The sequence below is a fragment of the Mobula hypostoma genome, chromosome 13 (assembly GCF_963921235.1).
Source record: "Mobula hypostoma chromosome 13, sMobHyp1.1, whole genome shotgun sequence".
Classification (NCBI taxonomy): Eukaryota; Metazoa; Chordata; class Chondrichthyes; order Myliobatiformes; family Myliobatidae; genus Mobula; species Mobula hypostoma.
The window spans coordinates 76,479,668-76,488,499 of record NC_086109.1 but is presented as its reverse complement, the minus strand read 5'-3'; the positions used below and the strand labels follow the sequence as shown (position 1 = coordinate 76,488,499).

The window sequence follows — 8,832 nt, the reverse complement described above, 5'->3', positions numbered from 1 at the left end:
ACTGTACATACATATCAAATAATCATATTTGTCACAAATCTCCACATAATATTTATCTGAGGTATACACTTATAGAAAGGAGAGGAAAGGAAGAACAATCGAAAGAAGAAACACTGAGGCTGTCTACAAGAAGGCTCAGAGCAGTCTCTATTTCCTGAGGAGACTGAGGTCCTTTAACACCTGCCAGACGATGCTGAGGATGTTCTACGAGTCTGTGGTGGCCAGTGCGATCATGTTTGCTGTTGTGTGCTGGGGCAGCAGGCTGAGGGTAGCAGACACCAACAGAATCAACAAACTCATTCGTAAGGCCAGTGATGTTGTGGGGATGGAACTGGACTCTCTGACGGTGGTGTCTGAAAAGAAGATGCTGTCCAAGTTGCATGCCATCTTGGACAATGTCTCCCATCCATTACATAATGTACTGGGTGGGCACAGGAGTACATTCAGCCAGAGACTCATTCCACCGAGATGCAACACAGAGTGTCATAGGAAGTCATTCCTGCCTGTGGCCATCAAACTTTACAACTCCTCCCTTGGAGGGTCAGACACCCTGAGCCAATAGGCTGGTCCTGGACGTACTTCCTGGCATAATTTACATATTACTATTTAAGTATTTATGGTTTTATTACTATTTAATTATTTACGGTGCAACTGTAACGAAAACCAATTTCCCTGAGATCAATAAAGTATGACTATGACTATGACTACTACTAAGAAAACTATGTACAGAGTAGGAAGTGATTTTTTTAAACAACATATTCATTGACTTGTGAGAATAAAATCAGGCCTATGAGGTGTTATGTAGTTAAACCATTTTTTCCAGTATGAATACAATTGTTTCAACTTATGATTAACAGATGCTGTTATCTTCTCCGTTTTGTAAATGTCCATTGTAATGTCCATCCATACATTTAAAGTTGGGCTCTCCTGGGATAATCATTTCCTGGTAAGGGTCTTTTTACCAGCCTCCAGTAGTACATTCATTAAATATTTATCTCTTTTCAACCATTCTTGAGGTATATACCCAAAATATATGGTCTTACTCTCTAAGGGTATTTCACATTTACAGATGTCTTGTAAGGCATTATGTATCCCACTCCAATAGTCTTTGATAATGGGGCATTCCCAGAAAATATGATAATGGTTTGCATTTTGATTTCCATAATTTCTCCAGCAAGCAGGGGAGTTACGATTATAATGGGATTTCTGAGAGGGTGTAATAAAATATCTTATCAAGTTTTTCCACCAGAACTCGCTCCATTTCTGTGAACTGGTACACTTCCATTCATACGTCCATATTATTGTCCAGTCTTCCTCAGATATTATTATAACCATATAACAATTACAGCACGGAAACAGGCCATCTCGGCCCTTCTAGTCCGTGCCGAAATATTACTCTCACCTAGTCCCACCAATCTGCACTCAGCCCATAACCCTCCATTCCTTTCCTGTCCATATAGCTATCATTATATTATCCCTCCTTCCGGAATGTGTTTTAAGCCTTGACAAACCCTTATAAACACTTGAAATTATTCTACTACCGTTGCCTGAATTATACGCTTTTCTAAATAGCTCTATCAGACATGTACTTGCCTTGGTTACATTTTTAACTGTCCTATTAACATACTGTCACATCTGTAAATACCAGTAAAAGTCTTGTTTTTCTAATAAGTGCTTCTCTTTGAGCATTTCAAAACTGAACAGTGTTCCCTCTTTTATTATATTGCAAATAGCTGTTATTCCTTTAGCTGTCCAGTCCTTAAATCTAGCATCCAGCACCCGTCAGTTTTAACCCCTACAGTTGCTTCATCAACCTATCACTGGCCAGCTTCCGGAGAAAAGCAACCAAGACATTGCCAGGAAGCAGCTGGTTATCGAAAACAAGATGCTTCAGTTGCAGCTGGCAGGAGCAAAGGGAAGTGTGCTGGGGTTATGCAGTGATGTAATATACTTAGCATTTGCAGTGATAGTTGGCATCTCTTTCAGAATTTGGTCGTGTGACCAGCATTGCAATATTGGTTACTGTGGAACCTTCCTGGGAGTCTACGTGCTTCCGTGCAAAGAGCCACAGTAATAAAGTACTGCCCTGATGTAAACATTTCTGTCTTTTAATAAAGTGCTCTTGTTAGGTTGGATTTGCCATTAATTTCCAGTTTGTTATAGAGATAAAATGAGAAAGGTGGAGAGGACAGTGGAGGCAGAAGTTGGAAGAAATGAAGTTCTACTCTTCCTCAGCCCTCCTCCCACATCCCAAAAGATGTGCAGACAGGTAGGTTAATTGGCCACTGTGAATTGTCACAGTGGTAGAATCAAAAAGGAGAGGTGGAACTGTGGGGAGAATAAAATGGGGTCAGAGTAGGATTAGTGTAAAAATGGGTGTTTGATGGTCAACATGGACCTGATGGGCCGAAGGGCCTTCTTGCCACGATGTACTTCTCTCCGACTACGTGACTTTCCTTGGTTGTCCAGAGTATTCCCCATGCGTTCATTGGTCTGCGACTTGAGATCGCATTGTGGGAGAGGGTCACTTGTCAGCAGGCATTTCCCCATATTATTTTAGCTGCCCGCCAACCACCAACGCCTGGAAGCACCCCTAGCCATTGCTAACCACTGCTGAGAGCAGCTGAAATTGCCCCCTTGCCAATCTGATGTTTAGAGGCAGTCAAGAAAGTGGATGGGGTTCAGTTTATTTGTTCCTCCACCTTCTTCTCCAAGGTTCTTGAGGATGCTATTGCCTTCCAATCAAGTGGCCAACCTTTCTTCAACCTCTGATTCAATCCCTCCAATCAGAAGTCTACTCTTCTTGCTCACGTCAAGGCGCTAATCAAAATTGCAAATAAGGTTATTTGTGACTGTGATTTTGGTTCATCATCCCACCATGAACTTCTTCATCACTCTGCAGTTGTCAAAATGAGCTTGTTTCAGATTCCTTCCCACGTCAGTGTGTTTGCACCGTCCAACTACATCTGTACGTGTCATATCATGGTCGACCACCTCTGCAATGATTTGGCTTCTAATCCCAAGCCTTTACTTTCCGAGATGCTCTTGAGTTCACCCTTTACTCCACCTCTCATTCACTCGCATCAAAAGTACTTTGGAGAAACATTCTCATCTAGATAGGGTCAATAGCCTCATATGTGATAATGAGCCACATAGAAGTCAGCAGATCCAAAGGGATGTAAAGGGAAATGAAAGTAGCAAGAAATAGTAGTATGTTGTAATGCGTCTCATGTCTTAGTCTCATATACTCAAGGAAAGAAATACATCACGAAAGTTCCTGCTCTAACTTCTCCTCTTTTTTTTCCAGTGTGATGAAGGATCTCAGCCTGAAATTTCAACTCTTTTCCATAGACGCTGCCTGGCCTGCTGAATTCTTCCAGCATTTTGTGTGTGTGGCTTTGGATTTCCAGCATCCACAGATCTTCTCATTATTCTCCATTGTGTGGAGGCTTTCTGTGGCTGAAGTCACACGTGGTGGGCTGTGTGCACATTTGGATTCTGTCTGATGTTTACTAAATGTGTGTATTTCAGTGGAAAGAGACAGAGGACAGACCAGGAACATACCCTTCCTGATGTGACGTCATTACTCCATGACCACACAAATGCCCTGACAGCGCCCTGAAAAATTGCCTATTATATTTATTTGTTTATCTATTTATTTATTATTGAGAAATACTGCTGATAACAGGCCCTTCCAACCCAGCAAGAACACACCACCCAATTACACCCATGTGACCAATGAACACCTTTGGAGCAGAATGTAGGAGGAAACTGGAGCAACCGGAGATAAGCCACACAGTCATGGGAGGGAAGGGTGGAGTGGGAATGTACAAACTTCTAACCATCAGAGCAGAATTGAACCAATGTTACTGGTGCTGTAATAGTGTAATGCGAATTACACTGACTACCGTACCCCTGTTCTTGGGTCCTGATCCTCAAACATCTCTTCCACGTCCTCATTGCACTTGCAAGGAGCATCCATTCAAATGTTTCACTCTTCACTTAGCAATTGCCAATGCAAGTCCTCAAACACTTGTCTTCATTTCTTTCCCTCTCTCTTCCTCCCTCTCCGCCTCCTCCTTCTCTCCCCCTCTCTCACCCCACTTCTGTCTCTCTCAACACAATTTCAATGCTCCTCCAGCTCTACAATACCCACACTGTCCTACCTTCTCCAAACACTCTGTGTTCCTCTGACTTTATCCATTGACATCAATGGTTTTTGCTATGAGTACAATCACTCTACCAACTGGAAGTTCCATGGGATAATCTTGATCATGCTTCTCCATTTTCTATGGACTTCAGTTTTCAAATCTTTTACTCAGGTCTTTTCTTTACTCTGAAGACTAAAAATGTATCTAGATTGGAAATTGATGGGATTGCTATGACATTATGCCAGCCAGTGGTGTAGTGGCATCAGCACTGGACTTCGAATGAATGGTTCTAGCCAGCTCCTTGCACACTTTCCATCTGTGCTGGGTTGAGCGTTGAGCTAGCAACGGCCTTATAAAAAACAGACAAAATGCTAAAGGAACAGCAAGGTTGCCACCCGATGTGCCACAAGGCACGGGGAGGAATAACTATTACATTATAGAAGAAAGATTTGCATTTATATAAATTTATATGAATTTCAGGTTGTACTTTATGTATGTGTATCTATTCATGGCAAAGTATGACAAATACCAGATAATGTCCAGATTCTGCTGTCAGATGAAACCCTTTCTTTCTCCCTAGGCCTCCCATCCCATGATCCTCTCCCTTCTCCAGCCTTGTATCCCTTTTGCCAATTGACTTTCCAGCTCTTGGCTCCATCCCTCCCCCTCCTGTCTTCTCCTATCATTTCAGATCTTCCCCTCCCCCTCCCACTTTCAAATCTCTTACTAGCTCTTCTTTCAGTTAGTCCTGACGAAGGGTCTCGGCCTAAAACGTCGACTGTACCTCTTCCTAGAGATGCTGCCTGGCCTGCTGCGTTCACCAGAATTTTTTGTCTGTGTTATTTAAAAGTGTTTGATGGCTCTGGGTCTGTACATGTTGGAGTTTAGAAGAATGAGGGGAGAATCTCACTGAAACCTGTTGAATATTGAAAGGCCTAGGTAGAGCAGATGAGGAAAGAATGTTTCCTATTGTGAGGGAGTCCATGACCACAGGGCACAGCCTCAGAATAGAAGGACATCCCTTTACAATGGAGGTTAAGAGGAATTTCTTTAGCCTGAGGATGGTGAATTGGTGGAATTCAGATGGATGGCAAGATGGCGCTCACAGCCAACAGCAATGTTTTGCAGGCAGCTGACAAAACTACTTGATACTCTGGTAGATATACTTTTGAACTGCAATCGCTGCAGTCTGCTGGATCGATTAAATGATCTGGCGCTTTTGCGATCTCCTGGGGGGATCTGGCGAACTCAGATTTCGAGAGTACATATACGGCCAGGGTTGCCAACGCTGGGGATGGATGCTGCATCAAGGCCTGATGGCAGAAGATGAAGCCGTGATCAACTATGTTATTCCATGCCAATGAAAAGCGTTGAACAGGATTAAAATGATCGAAGATGAGAGCAGAAAACGAATGAGTGTTCAGCACCACCTGTTTGTGTTTGACCAGTCTCCATCTGTTTTTGCTACTACCATCAGGTGGCAGATCAGAATCAGGTTTAATATCATCGGCGTACATCACGAAATTTGTTGTCTTTGTGGCAGCAGTACAATGTAATTCCTAATAATAGAAAAAAACTGAATTACAGTAAGTGTATACATATTAAATAGTTAAATAAAATAAGTAGTGCAAAAATAGAAATTAAAAGATAGTGAGGTTCATGGGTTCAATGTCCATACAAAAATTGGATGGTAGAGGGGAAGAAGCAGATCGTGAATCATAGAGTGTGTGCCTTCAGGCTCCTGTACCTCTTTCCTGATGGCAGCAATGAGAACAAGGCAGGACCTGGGTGATGGGTTCCTTAATGATGGATGCTGCCTTTTTGAGGCATTATTCCTTGAAGATAGAGCTGCTTAAATTTGCAACTATCTAGAGTTTACTTTGAGCCTGTGCAGTAGCTCCCCCCCACCCCGCCCATACCAGATGGTGATGCAGCCAGTTAGAATGCTCTCCATGGTACAGCTGTAGAAATTTGGGAGTATTTTTGGTGACATTCCAAATCTCCTCAAACTCCGAGTGAAATATAGCTGCTGTCTTTTCTGCCTGGATATGTTGTGTCTAGGATTGATTCTCAGAGATTCTGACATTCAGAAACTTGAAATTGCCCACTCTTTTCATTTCTGATTCCTCCATGAGGACTGATGTGTGTTCTCTCATCTTTCCCTTTCTGAGGTCTTGCTGATGTTGAGTGCAAGGAGTCCTGGGTCTCACAGCGTCAGGCTTTGCTCGTCTCTCCGCTGAATGGGCTCCACAGCCGTGGACTCGCTTTCATGGTATCTGAAGTTCATTTTCTGCATATCATTTGTTTACTTTTTTATTGTTTTTTCATACATTGGGTGTTTGATGGTCTTTGTTGTGTGTGGTTCTATTGTGTTTCTTTGTTTTGTGGTTGCCTGCAAGAAGATGAATCTCGAGGTTGTACACAGTGTACTTACTTGGAACTTTGAATTCATTGCCATAGATGGTTGTAGAGGCCAAGTCATTGGTATATTTAGGTGGAATAGATGATGGGCTGAATGGCCTAATTCTGCTCTTATGCCTTATGGTCTTAGGGTCTAATGGACATTCTACAATATTTTTACAAAGGAGGGGGGAAACCTGACATTCCGGAAATGTTAGTAGCTTTTTTTCAGAGCCAGACAAATTTCTCAGCAATAATTATGACATAGCAGATTGATAAAAATTCGAAGCCCATCCTTTGTCCAACATATCACATGATAGGGTTTTAGAGAGATGAAATTATACAGCATGGAAACAGGCCCTTTGGCTGAAATTTGTCCATGTTGACCAAGATGTCCCCTAAGCTGGTCCCATTTGCCTGCATTTGGTCCATATCCCTCTAAACCGGGGGTTCTCAATCTTTTTTTATGCATTGGACTAATATCCTTAAACACGGTGTCTGTGGACCCCAGGTTGGAAACTCCTACTCTAACCATTTGCCTGTACCTATCCATGTACCTGTCTTTTAAATGTTGCAACTGTACCTGGCTCTGCCCTTTCCTCTGGCAGCTCAGTCTATGTACCCTCCAGTTTCTGAGTGAAAAACTTTCTCCTCAGATCCATTTGAAATCTTTGCCCTCTTACCTTTAACCTATGCCCTATAGTTTTATTCTCTTGTACTTCTAGAACGAAGCTGTGACTATCTACTGTATCGAAGCCATTCATAGTTTCCTAAGTATCCCTAAGGACACCCTTCAGTCTCCTTCTCTCTGGTCCAAGAAACATCCTTGTGAACCCCTCCTGCACCCTCTTCTTGCACCTTATTCTTTCTGTAACATGGTGACCAAAATGTAACCTGTCCAATATTTTGTACAACTGTAACATGACATCCCAACCATTGTACTCAGTGTCACACCCAACGAGGCTGTGAATCATGCCACGCATCTTCTCCACCACCCTGTCTACTTGGATCACCATATCTAGGGGGCTAAGTATTTGTACCCATATGTCTCTCTTTTCTGAACAGCAGAACTCACACTGTGGAGGGAGTGATACCATTTCATTCCACTCAACCTTCCTGGGATTTTTTACTTTTGACAGCGTTGGTTTTTAGCTGCTCATTTTTCTTGACATCACTGTATAAACCAAACACACGACCAATGAAAGGGCAGGTCCTCAAAGAGGACCACAAACTTGTCGTAGGGTTTGGAGGCTTGCGTTCCTCAATGACCCAGAGAGCTGTGCTGGCTGGAGTCAGGGCTTTATGCTTTGGCTCTTGGTAGGGTCACCCAAGCCGAGCAGGTCAAAGGGTAGAGGCCAGACTAATCGTCGTCCAGCAGTCCTCCAGGTTCAGGGGTTGAGCTCATGGCTAACAACCTTGACCGGTAAAACAAAATTGTTACGGAAGGAGCCATGAAGAATCCTTCTACATCTGTGTGTGACAGTATTCCTGAGTCTCCACCTGGGATTTGCATGACTGACTGTACTGAAAACCAAAAGGAAGCTGTTGGCATGATGAACACCGCCAAAGATGGAGGACCTTCATTGCTACCCTTAACGCCAGTGGCCTGTGGTCAAGTAAGTAGGATAGGGGAGGTATTTATTCAGTAATAAATTAGGATCTTGAAAATCCATTACAATCTGGGACTATAACTTAGATGTAAAATATATCCATATTTGTCAACTTTTGTCTGTTTATGTACAATTTCTTGTGAAATTCTATTGTATTTCTTTTTTCCCTGTAAATGCCTGCAAGAAAATGAATCTCAAGTCTGTATATAGTAACATCTATGTACTTTGATGGTAAATTTACTTTGAAATCAGAATTTAAAATTTACCTGAGGCAACTTTAAATTCACATTGGAATTCTGGGCTAGATATTATTCCATGAAGTTTTTTCCTCTTGTCTTGCAGGGCAGTAAAACCAACCTACCAAAATAGATTTGATTATAACCTTAAGTATCCTGGAGCTGTCTACAAGTGCAAGCTGGAAATATGAGAACAATTGCTGAGTGCTTCATATCTCACCAAAAAGAACGAAGACTTAGTATGTTGCATTGAAAAGGATATTGAACAGCACCAGGCATAATGTAACAATGGACCTACTATTGTTATATAAATCTGGCATCACTGCCAAATGTGATCTGCAAGCAGGCTGGTTCCTGGAAGAGTCAGGACTAGACTGTTCTCAAAATAAATTTAATTGATGTCATATTGGCTGTAAGTTAACAGGATCTGAAGTA

At 42.3% G+C, this 8,832-nt stretch overlaps 1 long non-coding RNA gene across 1 annotated transcript; it reads left to right on the top strand.

Moving 5' to 3' along the window:
• The first annotated feature begins 2,572 nt into the window (after nt 1–2,572).
• On the top strand, nt 2,573–8,605 carry LOC134355975 (uncharacterized). Its single transcript, XR_010020240.1, has 3 exons — nt 2,573–3,474; nt 6,323–6,423; nt 8,504–8,605. It is a non-coding gene; the product is annotated as an uncharacterized LOC134355975 (long non-coding RNA).
• The last annotated feature ends 227 nt before the right edge of the window (nt 8,606–8,832 follow it).